General features: G+C 48.1%; 1 protein-coding gene and 1 pseudogene across 1 annotated transcript in view; one reads left to right on the forward strand and one right to left on the reverse strand.

The window, feature by feature from the left end:
- The window catches only part of NCKAP5L (NCK associated protein 5 like), a 32,662-nt gene extending 12,113 nt beyond the window's left edge, over positions 1-20,549 (reverse strand). The window contains exons 1-2 of the mRNA XM_090273132.1: positions 20,462-20,549; positions 337-397 (exon numbers count right to left, since the gene is read on the reverse strand). The gene's annotated coding sequence lies outside the window, so the exon portion shown is untranslated. The remainder of the gene's footprint in view (positions 1-336; positions 398-20,461) is intronic.
- Positions 385-2,983, forward strand: LOC150011719 (male-enhanced antigen 1 pseudogene; annotated as a pseudogene).
- Positions 20,550-21,618: the final 1,069 nt, after the last annotated feature.

Raw genomic sequence — 21,618 nt, forward strand, 5'->3', positions numbered from 1 at the left:
TACTGGCTGCACTGACTAGACTTCATCTTCCATTTGAGTTTCAATTTCTCTGCCAAAGGAAAGTGCTCATTTCCTTCTGCAAAATACTGTGGAAATTTCCAGTAGATGGGAAACCTTTCCTAATGTAAAAGGGTGGAGGCCCTGATCCACAACTGACTACCTGCCTCCCTGTCCCACTGAAGCCCCGACAAAAGGAGCTTAGCACTTTGGACCAAGGAGAGAGGACCTCAGCAGCTCGTCCTAGGCATCTGAATGCTCTCTCCTCTGTCCCCCACGGTGGGGTACTTCCTCCCCCAGTCCCCACCAGCAGCACACACAGGCCCCAGTGCCCCTCACCTGTCTCTGCCCCTCAGCCAGGCTGGTACACTCACTCTAACAGCCAGAATGGTCACCTTGCCTGTGGAGGAACAAGGGGAAATGATGTCAGTCATATACTCCACAAGCCTTTATTGGGCTTTTGCTGTGTGCCAGCTGCTGGGCCCTTGGGATGAACAAGCCAGCGAAAGCCCTGCCTTGATGAAGTTTCCATTCTGCTGGGGAAGGCAAATAACACACAGATAAACCAAGGAACATATGCTGGGAATAAACTAAGGCACTGATAGATGATGGTTAAGCAGAGGCCTGAATGAAGTCCAGATGAAATCCTGGGGTGGAAAAAGCATTCTGGGTAGAGGAAGAGCCAGTGCAAAGGTCTCCGCTCCCAACCAGAAATCACTCAGATACCAGGTGGAAACGAACAGGAATATATGGTGCTTGATAGCCCTTCTACAACCTCAGTCTTCCTTCAGCCTCATCACCATAAGGGAGTTAAATGCTATTATCAACACCTACATTTGAGATGAGGAAACCAAGGAACAGTGGGATACACTTGCCTACGCTGGGTGTATCCCCTGTGTTGGCGCTTTTCATGCAGCATCCCATTTGATTCTCCTACCAACCTTGTCAGGGGAGCATCAGCCTGGGGAGGAAGCAGGCTCCAGAGGCAAAAGATGGGGCCCAGATCCTATGGCTAGTTCACAAAGCACACTGGACAGGCCTGGCGTGGCCTCTGTGCACAACTTGTACTGTAAGCTCCTTATATTCAGTGAGCTCTGGGCAGTCCCAGGGCTCCCAGATCATTGCAGTTAAACAGATCTGGGTTAGAATCCTGACTCTACAAGATCTGTTTCCTCACCTATATAACGGGGATAAAAATACTATACAGAGCCCTGGCCGGGTCGCTCAGTTGGTGGGAGCATCGTCCTGTACACCAGAAGGTTTCAAGTTCCATCCCCAGTCGGGGTACATATGTGAGGCAACTGATTGATGTTTCTCTCTTATAGTGATGTTTCTTCTGTTCTTTCTCTCTCTCCTTAAAATCAATAAACATATCATCAGGTGAGGATTAAAAAAAAAAAAACAAAAAACCACGCTGAAAGGGTTGTTGGAGGATGAAATGAGATAATGTATATAAGTGGCCTATATGAGCTCAGTAAATGGGGACTTTTCATATTATCACATCTTGATGCAGGCACAAGTGCAAAGTCCTGCAATGGAGCCTGCTGCTACATTCCCCCTCTTTGAGTCTATTCATAGGTAGGCAGATCCTGAGACTCAGGCTCTTCACCCAGGGTGTCCACTTAGGGGTACCTGAAGATCTGACAGTGCTGCCCCTCTCCAACCCTCTTTCTGCCAGCCCAGCCTTCACTCTACTCTGCCTGACACCCTAGGAATAGAGGCAACAGTGAACAGGAGAACATGTCTTCCTGAGTGAGAGGGTGCGTGTGTACACAACAGTGGGAAGGGGGCTCCTGAAAACTACAACCTAAAGTCTTTTGTTATTTTAACACCATAAAGATGTATTTAGTATAATGTCATTTGCTTATAACATTATCATGTTTGATATATTTAGAAATGGATAGACCTGGAAAAAAATTGGAAAAAAGAACTGGACATATCCTCCTTCCTACAGATACAAATAGGGGTTAAAACCAACAAAGGGCCCTGGCTGGTGTGGCTCAGTGGGCTGATCACTGGCCTGCAAACCTAAAGGTCGCTGGTTTGATCCCAGGTCAGAGCACATGCCTGGGTTTCAAGCCAGCTCCCCATTTGGCAGCGGGCGAGAGGAAACTGATTGATGTTTCTTTCACACATGTCTCTCTCCCTCTTTTTCTCCCTCCCTTCCCCTCTCTCTAAAAATAAACAAAATCTTAAAAAAAGAAAAGCCCTGGGTTACCTCCACCACTGGGCCAGTTCCACCCCACCCCACAACACTCATCTCTATGCGGCTCCCATTGGAGGTTCCCCTGCTCTACGAGGAGCCTGCCCCCACTGATCACTAGCTTTCCCTCAATCCCCTCCGCATTTATTTCCCCAGTAGACACTCCCAGGGAATGGAGGGGTTGGGATGGGGCAGAGTGCTGGGAGTGTGAGGAATAGTCAGGAGGGTGAAGGACAGGGGTGGGATGAATAGGGCAGTGTCCAGGGGCCAGGAAAGAATAAAGCTAAGGCAGTGCAACACCCAAGTCTGTGTTCTTCACACAACAGAAGACAAACTACAGGTGAGAATGGTTTAGAAGAATAACCTTTCCTAAAAAAATAAATAAATAAGGTTCAGCCTCAGGCTCTGAGCAGCCCCTGCCCTGAGCACCAGGAGCACTAGGGGCCCTGAACTGATCCTTCCCCAATCAGACTGAGAAACTAGGGCCACACCAGGGCCCTACAGAAGGCACTGGGGACTGGAAGAGTGAGGAGCCTGAGGAGTAGCAGGAGGGTACAGGTATAGGCCCAGCTGGCTACTCCTACCAGCCCCTGAACCATAATACTGAACCGGGGAGGTGGAGCAGGCACCGGTGGGGGATGGAGAAGACGTAGTTGCAGACGTTCAGGATCGGATCCAGGCCCCAGGGCTTCAATGGTCAGGGGTTCCTGCCTGGGCCCGGGAGATAGCAGATGTCCAGTGGTACAGAAGGCCCTCCAAGCCTGGCAGGCATCTCCTGCTTAGAAGTGACCATCTTGAGAGCTGCGTTATCTCCCTGCCTTCCAGACTGGAACCAGCACAGGACTGAACACGTCCCTGGTTGAAATGCCCATCTCCATCCTCCTCATCTCCCTTTCTATAGCCAGGCAAATCTAACTTCTCAGACACCCACTTCCTTCAGTTCTGTACATATGAGGTCATTGGCCCAAGCCCAGTTCACCTTCGCAAGCATCACTCTGGAGAATAAAGGACCCTATCTACACAGCCAATAAACAGACAAGGAAACAAACAAATAAATAAAGTGAACATCCAGTGTAGACTCGAGGCCCCAAATGTGAGGACTGGCTGTGGGTTACGTTCATGTGTCAAGGAGTGTGGGGACCCAGCACATCCCACAGAGACAACCATGTCACCCTCTAATCTGAGCCCCTGTGGGTCTCAGGGCAGGGAGGCCTGAGTCCCACTGTGACCTGGGAGATACTCTCCAAGTGATAAGCCACCCAAGAGCAATAGCTCTGTTATGTGCATCTCCAAGAATGTTGACTGCAGGCAGGCTGTGACTCAGCCTCACTTTGGGGGAAATGTTTGCTGCCCTTTGTCAAGGTGGTCTGGCCAGCTCAGAATAAGGGTCGTTCTCCATATCTGCAAGGCCATAAGGACAGGACAGGAAACTTCTGGCCAGGGTTGGTAATAGTCACAGGGAAGAGGCCTGCAGTTGAACTTGGTGGAGAGGGGCTCACGTTATGCGTCAGACTAGAATTGGAGTTCAAGATTTCTGTGGTGTTAGGAAAATTTCCTTTATCTTTATACTCCTCTGGGAAATATTAAGATCCAGAGAGATACTAGCACCTCCGGCTCCCAATCAGCCTAATTAGGCCCTTCAGAGTCTGGGTTTTCAGCCTAAATCTCATGAGAAAAATAAGCAACACAGGTTAATTCCCCAGTAGCTGTCCCTGCTGAGTGTCACTGGGGGGTGGGGGGGCCTTGCCCCAGAGGCCAACCACCCTCCTCCTTCTCCCAGGCCCCCAACTACTGACAGCTTATGTTCAGCCTGACCTGTGGCCAGGGAAAACCCTCAGCCTGGGTTTTTCAGGATGGCCCTGGTTTCAAACATTACTCCAGTGGCCCCAGAATACATGTTGGATGTTGGATGTTGGGTCTGGAACACAGGAGGCCAGCTGGGCTGGGTAGAGATGAAGCTGTGCGGGTGGAAGCTCTAACTTAAACTGGTGGCTTCTGGCGCCAGAACTGCCAACCAATGGGCAGTCCTGCCTCCTACAAAGGCATGATTCAGAGGGAGGTGACCTCAGTGCTGAGAGGAGGGGGAGAGAGGAAAAGCGCCTCTCTGGCCAGTCCTTAGGGAGTAAGGGCAGTTTGCAAACAGCCAGGGACAGGGAAAAGAGAACAGCTGCTTGTGCGGGGGGTGGGGAGTGGGTTATCCCTGGCCTGGGGACGTGGCTGGTTCAGCCCAATTGCACAGTGAATCTGGGTGACCACTATCTCTTCAGTCTAATCAGTCACGACCCTAGTACCCACTGCTCCCTTTCTTATTTACTTATTTGTTTATTTGTTTTTAGAGAGAGGGCAAGGGAGGGAGAAAAAGAGGGAGAGAAACCTCAATGTGAGATACAAATATCAAACAGTTGTATTCCCGCTCCCCCAAACTGGGGACCTGGCCCACAACCCAGGCATGTGCCCTGCCCAGGAACAAAATGGCAATCCTTTTCAGAGCTCAATCCACTGAGCTACACCAGCCAGGGCAGCCAGGAAGGAACAGGGGCTTCTAGGGCCTCAGAAGAGATCTATATTGGCCTTTCAGGCAGCCAGATCAAAGGAGTCATGTTTGCAGCTCCCACTCCCTCCTCTGCCAAGACACAAGCTGAACTCAAGTACAGGCCTGGGAAGAAGGGGGCAGAGAAGTGGCAGCAAGCCTGTCCTCCATGCTCCCTAAGCTGGGCCCTTCACCAAGGCCTTGGGGCACCAAAGGGCCCCTCACTCACCAGCTGTTCCCCCAGAGTCCTCCAGGGAGAGAAGCCAGGGACAGGAGGTGGGGGAGGGGTGGGCAGCTGCAGGAAAGCAGAGATGGAGAAGCTCACTTTAATGACAGAATCGTTCCTAACACCAACGGTTTCCCCCTCGGCTCCCCCCCCCCCCCCAGCTGCTTTCTGGAATCCCTGTCACACCCAAGAGTCCACTTGTAAACAGCAACTTCTACACCCACAGCAAACACTCCTTCCCAGCCAGGAAAAGCCCTGGGCTGCCTTGGGGTGTGGGGAGGGATGTAAGGACAGTGGCTGGGAGTGGCCACCTTCATCTTTTAACCCTAAGAATTCCAAAGGGTCTCCTCCTGCCTCAGGGAAGGAGGAAAGACAAGAATTTCCTTCCCTCCTCCTGACAACTGGTCTTAAGACACAGCAGCCTTTCTGAGGAGCATCTGTCCATGGGGAAGGGGGCCATTCCAAAACCATACTATGATGTGGGTTCTTTGAACTGACAGTGGGACCAGGTACCTGCCCTTCCAGGCAGGGCATGAGGAAGGGCAGTCATGCTAGGAGCCCAAAGGCTTATCTCTCCTCCCCAGGATCCCTCCTGTTCCCTGTCCAGACCATAAGCCAACAACAGAAAAGCAGCTGCCGGGGGTGGGGAGAGGGAAGGGGCTCTGACACAGACACAATGGGTTTATTTATAGGGCCACATGCCAGGGGCTCTGCAGCCAAGAAGCCTAAAGCCCAGGGGGGCCCATCCTAGCCCAGCCAAGGGTACTAGAAAAAGCCCAAGGCCAGAAGGCAGAAGATTTAGTCTAGTTCCAACACTGCAATTTACTTGCTGTGTGACTTTAGGCAAATCACACAGTTCTTCAGGGACAAGTTCCTTCATGCCAAGTAGAGTTTTTTCTAGAACAGTGGTTCTCAAAGTGTGATCCAGGGACCTTGAAGCCCTTTCAAGGAATCCGCAGGGTCAAACTACTTTTAGAATACAACTAAGACATTACTTGCCTTTTTTACTGTCTTTCTCATATAAGTATGTAGTAGTATTTTCCAGAGACTATGTGATGTATGATAATCACAAAAGATTGAATCAAGAAGTAGATATTGAGAATCCAGCTGCCTTCTATTAAATCAGATATGACAGATTTGAAAAATGAAGAACAATGTCATTCTTTTTACTATATTTTTGTTTTGGAAAATACATAATTATTTTTCATAAAATGTTAACTTTTAACAGTGTAGAGCAGCAATTTTTAACTGGTGTGCCACAAGAATGTTTAAAACATGCAATACTTGACTATTTATAGTCAGGGGCACTGACCTCTTTTCCCTTAGACTGCAAAATAGAAAAATGACAACAACCAACACAACAATAGCTGTCTGGTGTGAATGAATCAAAAATATATCTATTTTTTGTTAGAGCAACAAAAAAAATTCTTTTTTGGTGTGCTACAGAATTTTAGTAATTAGTTTATGTGTGCCATGAAATGAAAAAAGCTGAAAATTGCTGGTGTAGAGGGGTCCTCAGCTCAAACAGTTTGAGAATCAGTTTTCTAGAACAGTGCTGTCCAGTAGAACTTTTTGTGATGATGAAAATATTTATTCTGTGCTATTCAATACAGTAGCCACTAATCATATGTGGCTATTGAGCACTTGAAATGTGGCTAGTCCAACTGAGGAAATGAATTTAAAATTTGGATAGCCACATGCAGTCAGTGGCTGCTGTGCATGATGTGCTGAACAGTACAGTTCTAGCAGATTCCTTGACTTTAGCATTCTAGGTCAATGCTTCTTTCCACAGACTCTAGCGGCTGGGGGAAGGAAGGTCAGGAACTGACATGTACTCCTGTCCTCCAGATTTTACTCACACTATTTCTCACCCTTTCCTCACCAAGGAAAGCCATCTCAGAGAGGCGGTCAGCCCTGCCAGGCACTCCTACCAAGGCTTACTGTCAGAGATGCTCTCTCATTCTCTGGCATGACTGCTTCATGAACTCCTGGCTTATCACCTCTCCACTCTCCTCAAACTTCTGCTTATAACCTCTTGTTTCCCCCAAAGATGAAAGCCAGCAGGGGGAAAACCCATCAAATCTCTTGCCTCCCGATGTCATCAAAATCTCTGCATCTCCTCCTGTTAAGCAGAAGGGCTGCCCTCTTCCCAGGCAAGGCAGTCCTTCCCACCCCAGACCCTTCCCATGTGTGTCTTCAACAACTACCTCCTGCGAGGAACTTTCCTATCTACCTTTAAAACCTCTCAGGTGTCTTTCATCTTAAAAATAATGTTCCCCCGACATTTCTCCAGATTCTTCCCTCTTCTATCTTTCACAGCCAAACTTCTCAAAAAACAGACAAACAAAGAAACAAACAAAACAACCATCCTCCTTTCTCACTCTTCCTCAGCATGGTCCAACTGCCACAATGCTAAACCCGAACAATATTTTTCAGTCCCCAATAGCCTCTCAGGCACAAGTACCTTTGGCAGCCACTTCTTCCCGGACTTTTTCTTAAAAAAACAACAACAACAAAAAAAACAACTTTGAGACATAGTGTACATCCCATACAACTAAGTCATTTAAAGTGAACAATTCAGGGACTTCCAGTCAAGATGGAGGCATAGGTAGACACCCTTCGCCTCCTCGCGCCACCATAGAAAGAATTACAACCAGATCTCAAAAACAAGTAACAACCACAACCGTCAGAAAATCGAGCTGTATGGCAGTCTGACAACCAAGGATTTAAAGATGCCACATTCATCCAGACAGGTAGGAGGGGCGGAACTGCTGACATGGGGCAGAGAGGTGGTATGGCTTGGACAAGTGACGGCAGAACGGACAGTCCCCCATTCACATATGGTGAATAAAAACTGGGTGGGATACCCTAGGAGTGAGAGATCCCAGCCCCAGGCCAGACTGCACAGTCCAGGGTTCCAGCACTGGGAAGACAAAACCCCATTACCTCTGGCTGTAAAAACCAGTGGGGGTAGGGGCAATTGAAGAAACTGCCAGATTTTCGCTTCATAAAGGGCCTACATGGTCTTTGAATATATGCAAACCCCAGGGCAGCAAATGAAGGGCACTAATCATATACAGGAAGGGGGAGAAGAGACTGAAAATGGGGCGAGTGCCAGGCAAAAGCCAGGCAGCAGCACTAGCCCCTCTCTGAGCCCCCCACCACAAACAGAGCCACAAAGTGGTGAAGCGGGTTGCCCAGCCCTGGCAATCACCTAAGGCTCCACCCCACACAATTTAAAGGTGCCTTTGCTACACAGGCCATGCTACTGACAGGGAGTCAAAGCAGCTCTACCTAATACACAGAAACAAACACAGGGAGGCTGCCAAATTGAGGAAACAAAGAAATATGGCCCAAATGAAAGAACAGAATAAAACCCCAGAAAAAGAACTAAATGAAACGGAGATAGCCAACAGCCAACATACCAGATGTGGAGTTCAAAACACTGGTGATAAGGATGCTCGGAGAATTCCTTGAATATAGCAAAATAAATAAATAAATAAAGGAAGGAAGGAAGAAAGGAAGGTTACACAAAGTGAAATAAAGAAAAATATACAGGAAACCAACAGTGATGGGAAGGAAGCTGGGATTCAAATCAACGATTGTAAACATAAGAAATAAACATTCAACCAGAACAGAAAGAAAAAACAAGAATGCAAAAATACAAGGAGAGGCTTAGAAACTTCTAGGACAACTTTAAATGTACCAACATCCGAATCATAGGGGTGCCAGAGGAGAAGAGGAAGAGCAAGAAATTGGAAACTTATTTGAAAAAATAATGAAAGGAAACTTCCCTAATTTGGTGAAAGAAATAGACATACAAGTCCAGGAAGCACAGAAAGTCCCAAACAAGTTCGGCCCAAAGAGGACCACACCAAGACACATCATAGCCAAAGGCTAAATATAAAGAAAGAATCTTAAAAGTAGCAAGAGAAAAGCAGAAAGTTACCTACAAAAGAGTTCCCATAAGACTATCAACTGATTTCTCAAAAGAAACTTTGTAGGGAAAAAGGGGCTGGCAAGAAGTATTCAAAGGGATGAAAAGCAAGGATCTACAGCCTATATTACTCTATCCAGCAAAGCTATCATTTACAACGGAAGGGCAGATGAAGTGCTTCCCAGACAAGGTAAAGCTAAAGGAGTTCATTATCACCAAGCCATTATTACGTGAAATGTTAAAGGGACTCATTTAAGAAAAAGAAGATCAAAACTATGAATGTTAAAATTACAACAAACTCACAACTATCAACAACTGATTCTAAAAAACAAAACAAACTAAGCAAGTAACCAGAACAGGAACAGAATCATAGGTATGGGGATCATTTGGAGAGTTATCAGCTGGGAAGGGAAAGAGGGTAATGTGGGAAATGGTGCAGGGATTAAGAAGCATAATTGGTAGAAACAAAATAGACAGGGGGATGTTAAGAATAGTACAGGAAAGGGAGAAGCTGAAGCATTTACACTCATGACCCATGGACATGAACTAAGCAGCGAGGGATTGCCGGAGGGAGGAGGGGTACAGGGTGGTGGGGGAAAAAGGGGAAAAATTGGGACCACTGTATCAACACAATCAATAAAATATACTTAAAAAAATAAAGTGAACAATTCAGTGGCTTGTAGTATACCCACAGGTACATGCAATCATGACCAGTTGATTTTAGAACATTTTCATTACCCTTTAGTTAGTATCCTCTCCCCACAACCTTAGGCAACCACTAATCTATTTCTGTCTCTATAGAGTTCCCTATTCTGGACATTTCATATGAATAGAATCATAAAATAAATGGTCTTTTGTGACTGGCTTCTTTCACTTCATTCCTTTTTATGGTCAAATGATGTCGCATTGTATGACTATGCCACAATTTGTCCATTTGGGCTCTTTACACTTTTTGGCTATTATCAATAATGGTGCCCTGAGCATTTGCATACACAGTTTTGTGTGGATGTATGTTTACATTTCTCTTGAGAATGTACCTAGGAGGGGAACTGCTGGGTCACATGGTAACTTCAGGTTTAACTTCTTGAGGAATTGTCAAACTGTGTTCCAAATGGATACAGCACTTTACAATCCCCCAACAGTATACAAGAGTTCCAGTTTCTCTACATTCTCACCACTTGTTATTGTTTGATTTTTTGATTCGTCATTCTAGTAAGTATGAAGTGCTATCTCACTATGGTTTTTTTTAATTTTTAATTATTTATTTATTTTCAGAGAGAGGGGGAAGGGGGAGAAAGAGAGGGAGAGAAACATCAATCGGTTGCCTCTTGCACGCCCCTAACTGGGGACCTGGCCCGCAACCTAGGCAGGTGCCCTGATAGGGAATTGAACCAGCACCTTTTGGTTTGCAGGCCAGCGCTCAATCCACTGAGCTACACCGGCCAGGGTTCTCATCATGGTTTTAATTTCCATTTTCCCACATTGAGCATCTTTTCATGTGCTTATTGGCCATTTGTAGATCTCTACTGGAGAGATGTCTGTTAAGAGCCTTTGCCCATTTTTAAATTGGGTTATGTGTCTTTTTATTTTGGAGTTATAAGAATTCCTTCTATATTCTGAATATAAGTCCCTTATCAGCTATATGACTTGGAAATATTTTCTCCCATTCTGTAGGTCAGCGGTTCTCAACCTGTGGGTTGCGACCCCTTTGGGGGTCGAACGACCCTTTCACAGGGGTTGCCTAAGACCATCGGAAAACACATATATAATTACATATTGTTTTTGTGGTTAATCACTATGCTTTAGTTATGGTTGGGGGTCACCACAACATGAGGAACTGTATTAAAGGGTCGTGGCATTAGGAAGGTTGAGAACCACTGCTGTAGGTTGTCTTTTCACTTTCTAGATGACTTTTCACTCCCTCTTGGATGACTTTCCCCTTGTCTACGATAGTCCTCCCCTCCCCACCAGTCCATTTTCCACCTCTATTTCTGTGTGTTGTGTATATATTTTGTCTTTTTAAAAAGACATAGCAACATGTTCTCACTCTTCTACATCTTTCTTTAGCAGAACAATTTTTAAAAATGAAACCAAAGACTTTATTCATATCTTACCAGTTTTTCCACTGATGTCCTTTCCACCGAATTTCTACCCCAACACCCAATCCAGGATCCCACATGGTACTTAATCACCACGCCTCCTTAGCCTCCTAAAATTTATGACAGTTTTCACTTTTTGTCTCTTACAATCATAATGCTTTGGAAGGGAATTGGTCAGTATTTTGGAGAATGTTCCCTAATTTGGGTTTATCTGATGTTTGCTCCAATTGGATTGGAGTTATGTTTGAAAAGAATACCATAGAGGTTATAGGCCCTTCTCAGTTCATTATATCAGGGGTTATACACGATGCTGAGATGGCTTTTTACTGTTGATGTTAACCTTGATCACTTGGTTAGGTGGTGTCTAGTAGTGGGTTTCTCCACTGTAAAGTAACTATTTTTTCTTTTGTAATCAATAAATATTTGGGAAGCAATATTTTGTGACGATGCAAATATGTTTCTGCTTAAATTTTCAGTTGATCTTACTTGCAACATTTTACTACAGTGTTCTGATGATAATTTTCCATTTCCCTCCTTTCTTGTACATTTATTAATTGGAAGTTCTCTGTAAGGAAAAGCTTTCCCTTCACTCGCATTTATTTACTTAATTACATATATGTGTTAGTATGAGCTCATGGACATTAATTTTAATCTTGGAATTATAATTCAATATTATCATCACTATTTCATGCTTAATGTTCAGCTTTGGCCAATGAGAATTCTTTCAGGTTAGTTCCTATATCTTTTCAACACACCTCTAATCTCCATTTTTTAAAGTTTATTTTTTGCCATTTGCTTACTTTCTGGCACCATAAGCTGTTCCAGACTTATATTTTCCCTATCACAATTTCTTCGTTTTTAAAATTGATTTTGAGAGAAAGAGAGAGAAAAGGAGAGAAGAAGGGAGGGAAAGAGAAACATCAATTTATTGTTCTACTTATTTATGCATTCATTGGTTGATTCTTGTATGTGCCATGACCAGGGAGCAAACCTGCAACCTTGGCATACCAACTGAGCTACTTGGCCAGGGCCACAATCACTTTACTAAGGAGCTCTACCAGAGCAATCTTCTTCCTAAAACTGTAAATCTTGATTGTATTCCTCCTGCTTCAAATCTTCCCATGATCTCCTACTGTGTTGGTGACAGATCAAAACCTTCAACACAACTCTGGCAGCCCTGCCCTAGTCTGGTCTGGCCTGGCCTGGCCTGGTCCCATAGCAATTCTTTTGAAAAGCTGAACTGACCTGACACAGCCCACACTGATCTTTCTTTTTAAAGTGCCTCCTGCAGATCAATTTCAGACTGCAGTGTGTCCCGTTCTCTAGTACTCCCCTGTGAGCAAGAGGGGATTTGCCATGCTGTTAGAAGGGGGGCTCCCTGAGGAGGGATTCTGACTGTATTTCTCTACTCCCTCCATACTCTGCCAGTACACTGCTCCTGTCAATGAAGCCCTGAACCTGGTGATATTTTTCATTCCAGACAGAAAAAGACCAGAAAGAAAAGACAGGTGAGAGTGTACAATGGGCCCAACAGGTTCCCCCAAAGACCCCCAAATCCCTCCTTCCCAAATGGCTTCAAGGGCCCACTGACAAACCATACCGAAAGGTGAACAAGAGACATTTTCAGATTTGTCTCTGACATCAGTATGACCTTTTACAAGCTCTCAAACCATTCCAGGCCTCAGTGACTCCCTCTGGCAAATGAGACTAATTTATTCAATCTAGAGATATTTCCAGACAGATCACTCAGTATGAGACATATGGTGGGTACTAGGGGGCAGTTCAGAGATGGGTCAGCTTTTAGACTCCTTGGAGCTTTCAGTCAGTAGGGAACATAAGCCAGGCAGGGTAAATAGCTGTACTATGAAGGAAGTTCCACATGATAAATCTTGGAGAACTTTAAAAATCAGGAGAGAAATATTAAGCTGAAGCTTTAAGAGTTTTTCAGAATCTGACGCATCACATAAACTGAGCCTTTATAGATGTGGATAGGACTCAGGCACAAGGAAAAGGGAAGAGGGTCATTTCAGTCAGAAAAAGGGCATAAACAGAAATAAGGAGGCAGACATCTCTGGGTGTGTATGAAAGCAGAATGACTCAGTGCAGCTGGATCAAAAGGCATCTGAAGGTGAGTGTTTCCTTGTCCCCTGGCCCAGGAAACTCCTCTCCTATCCCCTGACTGAATAGGAAAGTCAGCATCTTTTCCACCACCCTAGGCGTAACCAGAGACATAAACTGGGTCCCACAGGAGGACCAGAAGCAGAGGCTCCTGGAGGCAGTAGCAGAGCTGACTACCGGAATGTCAGCTATCTGCTCTCAGATCCAAGAGAAAAAGGGTCTGGGAGTCTGCATAGTCTGTTGGCTCTCAGGTGGTACCAGCAGGTCCAGGAGAGGTGGGTATATAGCCCCCAAACCTCATGCTCAGTCCCCAGTGCTCACTCCCTCAAGCTTCATATCCTGGCCCTTTTCTTCAAAGGGAACAGGTTGTGGCTGGCCAAGAGCCTCCTGTGTCCAGACAGCTCAGGGTTGACTCGGTGGCCATCACTTGGCAGGAGCCCAGAAGCGACCTCCTATGCTGCCAGCACTGCTCTGGGAGAAAAGCAGCTCTAGTTCGCCCACAGGCCTCCACTGCGCTGTGCTCTTGTTTGTGTCCACAAATGGGAACAGGCTTCCTGGATTCTCGTTCAGGCTCAGCCATACTGCATGACCCCAGGTGAAGTCTAGAAACCCTCCAGGACTCAGTTTTCTTATCTATAAAATAGGGTGAGCTTTCTGATTCCTCTCTCCCTGCAGGGCATAGAAGGATGAGATCATGTCTGGAAAGGAATTACAGCTGAAAAGACAGGTCTCCTTGTGTGGGGTAAGGGGGCGGGCATGAGGAGCTCAGCAGGGCCTTTGGGGGAGAACCACCGGCTTTGACACTGCCTGCCTCCCACAGGGCCTACAATCTTCCCAAGAAAGCAGAGGGGTGGGTAATGGGGAAGAAGGGGCAGCAAAGCCAAGAGCTTTAACCTTCTCCTAGCTCCAGGGACAGGAAGTGAGGTGCTGTCTACAGAGGAAGTAAGAAGCTAACATCCCCCAACTTCCCCTTAGCCCACAGTGGAAAGGAAGGCTCATGGCTGGGGAAAGAGGAGGCTGGGACCAGGGTGGGGACCAGGAATTATCAACACCATCTGGCGGAGAAGCGGGTTTCATGTCTTGGACACAGTAAAACTAAAGGACACAGACTGGAGGGGGGGGGTGGCGGGGCGGGGAGGAGAAGCCACTGAAGTCAAGTTGAGAACACAGCTTTCCAGGTCCCATGGAATCATATCTGCACTTCTGGCCCCAGGGCCCTGTCCTGCTTCACCCCCCACCCACCCACACCAAGGTGGGCGAGGTCTGATTACATACTTTTACAGTATATATCCTTTCTTTGCAGCCTTCATCACAGCTGTAATTCTTTAACTGTTTAATTATTTGATAAATGTGGGCTTTTTGATGACCATTTTACCCCCAAAGTCTAGCATAGCATCCAGCACATAGTTAAGTGCTGGCTGAATGAATGTGCTGACCTGATCATTGCTCAAGAATTTCTCAGACTGGTTTTGGCTTAACCCTGGCATCTGAATGAAATTCAGTATACAAAGATGAATGAACACTGCTCATGGCCTGGGGTGAACTGGGGGACCATAGGGTGGTGATTGGTAAAGGTTAGAAACTGACAGAGGTGGCACACCCAGATCGCCAACAGGTAAGATGACAGAGGAAGACAGTATATGCTACATGCTACCTTGTGCGTAAGAAAAAAAAAAAAAAAGAATACATGTTTGTATTAGTTTTTATGTAAAGAAACTCTTACAGGATATCTAGGAACTAATAAGTGATTATTTATGGAGGGAGAAGGGAGTGAAGGTGGCAGCAAGATTTCTCAGTGTGTGGCCTTTTGTATCATTCTGATTTTTGCACTAGGTAAAAAAGATCTAGTTAAATAATAGTAATATAAAACTTTTTTTTTTAATGTTAAAAGGAATAACCATGTGAGCAGGTGATTTCTAAAGCCCTCCCAGCTGGGGCCATCTACTCTCTTCCCTTATTAAGAAGTAAGAACAGGCCCCTGGAACAGAACAGGGAAAGAAGCTCTGGCCAGATGACTCTGGCCAAAGGATGCCAGTATCTTCACTCCCTTTCATCCCAGAAATGTCTCCTTGGGCTAGAAGAGAAGCCCTCCCACCCCCAGACTGTGTTGTGGCACCAAACTAGTCACAGGTTGATCAGGGCCACTTCTGATTAGGTAAGAGCTCATTCTAGATTCTTGGTAAGGGGGCCAAGGGCAGAGGCAAAAGTGGGAGGTTGGGCAAGATGAGAGGTTGGGGCAGGTGGAGGTAAAGTGGGGAGACTTCTGAATAGGCCTGGGGCTGTTGTAGGCAAGTTCTGGGGGTGTCTCAACAGATCCTCACACCAAAGGGCCAATTACAGGTTCCGCTCAAGCTAGATGGGGGTAAAGTAAATAGTCCCTGGGAATTACAGCTGCTGAGAACCCCAAAGCCACACCCCAGGAGTTCCAGAGACCCTCACAGTCCTGTTTAGGAAAAGGCTCATCATTTCCCTACCCAGAGAGTCTTTAGGGGGGACCAACTGAGCTGCAGACCAATGCCCCAGGCAGCACCTACAACGCAAACCCTGCAGGCACAGCATGCGCTGCACCATGGGGTTGTCTCTCCTGTAAAAATATCTATACGTTTAAAAAAACGAAAAACAACTTATTGAGGACTGAAGAATTCCCAGAGCTCAACGACCAAATATAAGATTCAGAGAACTGTGCCTGACTGGGCTCTTCTCAGAGGCTGCCGGATTTTTAGAAATCAGTAATAACAGCAATGATAATTCACCTTAATAATAGCCTGGCCTTCTTGGGTCTCTTTCATCTGTATAACTCCCAGAGCTGGGAAAACGGTAATTATCGAGCAGGTGCCACACCCCAATGATGATGTGTTATTACTCCATCAGCACAGCCTGGGAAACTGAGGTCCAGGGAGAAGGATTTCCCCTCACACAGAGCTAAGGATGCAAGCATCAGGGCCACTGGGCAGCAAAGAAACAAAGCTGCCAGCTCCTTATCTGTTGTGTTTTGAAAGCATGCTGAAGATAAGGGTACTCCTTCCAGAGTCAGCCAGATCTGGGTTTGGGGAGGCAAGGAAAGACCCCAAATGTGTGTCTCAAGCTTCCTCCCCAGGCTGCAGCAGGGCTTGGTGGTAGCCCTGGCTGGAAGCCAGGGCCTCTGATCTTGAGCCCATACACCCTACTCTCCCAAAGTCCTGCAAAGCAGGCCGACAGCTGCTTTGAGCATCTTTGCCATCTGCAAGCCCTCCAAACAACCCTATGGCACAGGCATAATTAAGTGGGAGAGGGGGGCATCCTACAACTGGGTAGGTGGATCAGATCAAGAAGTAGGGAGACTGTTTCTTGGGAACTTGAGCCCATCTCTGCAGCCCCCTTCCATCTTTGGCACTGATCTTAAAATAATGAGATCCTTCCTACAGCAAGGCCTTTTTGGGCTGATCATGCTGCAGAAAACTGCAGAGGAGGCCCAGCTGGCCTGTGCAGGGGAGGGTGGGCAAAGAGTCAGAGAACACCAGAGATCTTTTCCAATGGTGGCCACAGACGGAAGCAGCGGAGACTCAAATGAGAATGTAAGGGTAAAGGCATTGCCTATGCAGATCTATCCACAGCCTGCATGTGCCTGGTCCTGTGAGAGATGCTGGGACAGGTGCAATCTCAGCTCCAGGAAAACCATAAGGGCCAAGCCAGGTAGCAACCAATGACCTTGTCCTCTTAACTTTCTAGGAAGGACCTGGGGAAAAATACTAAGGATGCTGTTAGAAGAGATTTGGAGTTGTTTTACCTCCACATATTAGACAGCTGGCCAGAGCCCCTGGGGAGGTTCCAGGAATAATACTCTGCCCCTCCTAGGACCCATCTTTCCATAATCTCAGGTTCAAGAATTTCCCTCTCTGCTTTAAATTCAGCTAGGCCTCCTCATGCAGTAAAAACTAAGGCAGAATGGTTCTGTGGAAAACACTTGACCAGAGTCAGGAGCCTTGCCTGACGCTCATCACTGCATGAATCACTTTCCCCTCTGGACTCCAGTTTCCCCATTTTAAACACGAGGGCGTTGGACTAGACTGTCTCTAGGATTCCTTCCAGCCTATGATTCTATGTTGTTTTGATGTGGTGGCGAATCCCAGATTGATTTACATAAATTTGCATGCTCAATCAGAAACCCCAAACTCTGAGTGAAGAAAATCCAATCAGTCCATTAGTGCAGCTGGAGGAGCCTGCCAAGTTCTGGTGAGGACTGTCACAGCAGACAGTGGTGGTGGTGAATTGGGGGAGGAGCCAGAGGAAGCAGGGGCGGGAAGCAGTATTTGTTTTGAGAGATCCAGTTCTGGTGACCCTGGGCTGGATGGGGCCCGGGACCCCATTTCAGCTATGAAACAAGGGTCCTTTCTCCTTGGGCTTCTAAAGAGGTGTCTGGCTGGCCAGTGTCAGCCACACCCCAAGAGGGAAGAGCAGCCTCTGCCCAGCAACAGCTGCATCCTTCACTCTTGACGGACTCCACCATTACCCACTTGCTGGGAAACTGCCCTCCCTGGGAGCTTCCATTCCCGGGCCTCCTAGCAGTGAGAAAGGTTTCCTTAGGGTATAACCTAAATACCTCCTGCTGCAGCTTCACTCACATGGACAGCAGGGCCCATGAGGGCTAGTAGAGGGAAGAGCAATGCAGGAGAATGTGCCCCATATCCAACCAATCCCACGGCCTCTCTAACTACTACCTCTCCTTCAACATCCCACTCAGCACCTGGGAGACCAAGGATGAAAACAAACAAGGAGAATGTGAAGGCCTTTGGCTCATGGGCTACAGAGCGAGTCCCAACCTGGGGAGCCTGACTCCTAAGAAAGCCCTACTCCCTGAGGGAAGGAGGCTGGGAAAGGTGGGGTAGGGGCAGCCTGTTTCTGCAGCTGCTGGGCTAGCATGTTAGGGACTGGGAGGCTGGCTGGGCTGGGTGAGGACAGCAGAGAAGATTCCTAAGCTCCGTGACTGGGAGCTGGGGTGTGAGTGCAGAGGTGAGGTGAGTAGGGCAAGAAGTGGAATGGGCAACAACAGTGGGCCCTCCTTGTCCTCTTCCCATAAGAGGGCAGATGAGTGTGCTGTGCTCTCTGGCCCAGATCCTAAAACAAGTCCCAACAGTTGAGAAGCAAACTGTCTCCTGGGAATCTGCTTACCTTGCTGGCCTTTGGCTGCCTCCTCCTTTCTCAATCCCTCCCCACAGACCCAACTCAAAGACTGGCCCACCAGGCCAGGATGTCTCACCAGAGGCCCTGATGGGTGGCCAAACCACAGGCAGCAAGAGTTCCCAGCCCAAGGCACCAGGGGTGAGCAAGACAAGGGCTATTCTTAGGCAGGATAAGGGAGTCTACGCATCTCCTCCCAAGTAACTGTGAGATTTAGAACCACATCACCCAACACCCACCTCTCCAAACTGAGCCACCCTGCCAGAGGACCTTTCTCCCTCTGGATTTGCTCATCAATGGAACCACACAGTATCAAAAGTGGAAGGAAGTGTAAAGAGTTCTCTAATCCAATTGGTGAATTTTACAGATGAGGTAAACTGGCTCACAGAAGCAAACTGTCTTGGCCAAGGTCACACATAGCAAGCTAGGAAGCACGGGAACCAGAGCTTCTGATAGTGACAACAGCTTGGTCCCCATGTGTGTTGGGTTCCACCTGCCTATTGTAGAAAAGCCTTCTTCCCTGCAGCCCAGGCCTCCTGCCTCTCCAGGTTCTCACTCTCTTCCAAAGAGCTGAACGGGAGAAAGAGGATGGAGGGCCCATGCCACCTCAGGCACAGACCATAGACTTTGAAAACAAAGTTGAGACCTGGCTGGTGTGGCTCAGTGGATTGAGTGGCAGCCTGTGAACTAGGTGGCAGGTTGATTCCCAGTCAGGGCACATGCCTGGGTTTCAGGCCACGTCACCAGTTTTGAGTGTGCGAGAGGCAACTGATGTTTCTATCGTGCATCAATGTTTCTCTTTCTCCTTCCCTCTCTCTCAAAATGAATAAATAAAATCTTAAAAACAAAAACAAAGTTGAATTATATGGAATCTCCCTAGATAGGAGGTAGGAAGTACAATAACCCAGGCTGTTCTAAGAGAGACAAGGAGCCAATTTGGGAAGTGAATTTTATGTCTCCCTTCTTGCCAGACAAGGAGCCTCAGAGTCAGCTGGCATAATGTCTTTCTTGCAAGAGAGGGTTTGCAACAGGGGAACTGAGCTAGGTCAACTATCCCCAAAAGTACTGACCACAGGATGGTTTGACACTGACCCCCCTCTTTACTGTCCCTCAGGTCCATCCCTGTCCCAGGTATCTTGCTTCCAACCACTACCTCTGGCAGACACATGTGCTTAGACAGGAAGACCTACTGGAGATACAGCAGGGGTAGGGAGGGATTAAGAGGAATTGCCTTTACAGCCAGGGAATTCATCAGCTTAAGACCCCTGGCTCCTCAGGAAGGAGAGCATTTAAACAGGTAGCAACTGGACAGTTTGAGTAAATAGCGCTGACACACCTGCAAAACCAGGCCTGTGGGAGATGAGGGTCCTCTGTACCGTTGAGGTAGTGCCGGGGCTGTATCCCTCCCACCTTGGGCCCAGAATAAGGAGATGGAGGCTGGGGTTCGAGCAGCCGCTTTCCTAGTCTGACTATAACAGGGGAGTGTCGGGCACAGATAAATTCTCGGCATTCTTCTGGCACCACAGCCAGGACCGAGTCTTTTCTGCACGCGCTGCCCTGGCCCCATTCCCTTCCCAGCCCTTCTTCCTCCCCCAGCCTCTCTTTAGTGTTCAGCCCACCGGGCTGCCCTCCTCGTATCCGCAGATCCTCAAAACCCTAATGGGTCGTTCCCGGAGGCCCAGATCTCTCTGGCTCTCCCCACCTCCCCCACGCCCTACCGCCCCAGGCCACGGGAACTGCTAAGTGCGAAGAGGAGCCCGGGGCTCTTCTCCGCGCCTGCGCTTAGGGAAGAGCATCCCCTACCGCAGCTACCGGGCACCGCTAAACGCAGTGGGATGCGGGTGGGATGGAGTGCAGCTGGGGCAAGGTCAGTGCTTTCAAAGAAGGAGGGAGTCCGGCCCCCGGAACATCCCCTCTCCCGAAAGTTTCCCTTCCGGGGCCATGGAGTGTGCGCGCGGATGGCGCAGGGGGCGGGAGGGGGTGGGGTAGGGATGGACAGCGTCCCAGCCCGATACCTAGGGGAGAGTACGGCGGGGAGGGGCAGGCAGCGAGGTCTCGGCAGGAAGCCGAGCCACCCCTCCGAACCAAGGCTTGCATGTGATCTTCACCCTTCACAGCCCTCACACCCCTAGCCCAAGTCTTACAGACCTCCACCATTCGTCGTCCTTTAAATCCCAAGTAGGCCATAACTCACCAAAATCAGGTGTTGACCTGGGTCAGGGCAGCCTGGATCCGCCCGGTCCATGGCCGAGGTTCTGGGGCGAGGGGCAGAGAAAGGGGTGCTGGGGCCGCCTCTTGATGTCAAGGCTTTAAAGAGGCCAGGGAGCTCCGCCCCTCTCCCGGGTCCCGCCTCCTGCCTTCCGCAAAGCCAATCCACGTTCACCTTGGGTGCACGCCCCTCCCAGCTCCTCCAGATGTTCCCAGGACAAGAGCTAAGTCTGCCCGGCCGGCGCGCGCCGCTTCCGCCCGGGAGGGAAGGACTGCCCCTCCCCCCTACAGAGAAACACTCTCCGCAGGCTGGGCCGGGTCGGGCCTGCTAAACCTACCCACAGCAGGGTGCGGGACGCCAGACCAGGCTAAGCTGGTGTGCAATCATACATAGCACAGAAAACTAAGTAGGTGCGCGCGGACCCACAGGCATGCGCGTCTGCTTCTGTGAGGCTGGCCATGCACGTGTCTTTGTGGTTGTGAGCATAGGTTTTTGTAATTTGCCTTTCTGCATACGTGTTAGGAGTAAATCTATGGGAAGAGTCTTGAATGCCTCCTTGACCTTATATGCTACCGCCTCCCTTTTCTTCCTTTGGGATGGGGTCCTCCCAGTAATACGGAGAACTGGGCGCTGGGGACAGGCTCCACTCCTCTCCAGAGAAGTGCTGGTCCGGTTCCTCACTGGTTTAGGAGGAGGGAAGCCTGAGCAGAAAAAGCATAAAACCTTGTTCTCAGGCACTTGATATCTCGGTGGGAATAAGTTCCTTCCCTGTTGAACTAACTAGCCGCGTGCTTAAAACAGGAAAAGCAAATAGGCCAGCTAGGCCCTTGATTGAGGGCCTCACAGCTCCTATCAATTCCATTCTCATTGGTCCTTGAATAAACATCTGTTTGCCCTCCGTCTGGGTACCATATAATCTTCATAATCTTCATTGGACTGACTGGCCCGGAAATGCAGGTTCTGAACTAAGTTCTGTAAGGAAATACCAAGGTATCCAGAGCCACAGTGTCTTTCCATCTTATTTAAATTGCTTCTGTTGAGGGATGTATTATAGCATCATATTATTAGTCAAATAAAGGAACATAAAAGCTAAGGGAACACAGGGTGCACAGACTGGCTAGGATTAATCAAGAGTTCTTCTG

Source organism: Furipterus horrens, unplaced genomic scaffold (assembly GCF_987537825.1).
Source record: "Furipterus horrens unplaced genomic scaffold, mFurHor1.1.pri manual_scaffold_4, whole genome shotgun sequence".
Lineage (NCBI taxonomy): Eukaryota > Metazoa > Chordata > Mammalia > Chiroptera > Furipteridae > Furipterus > Furipterus horrens.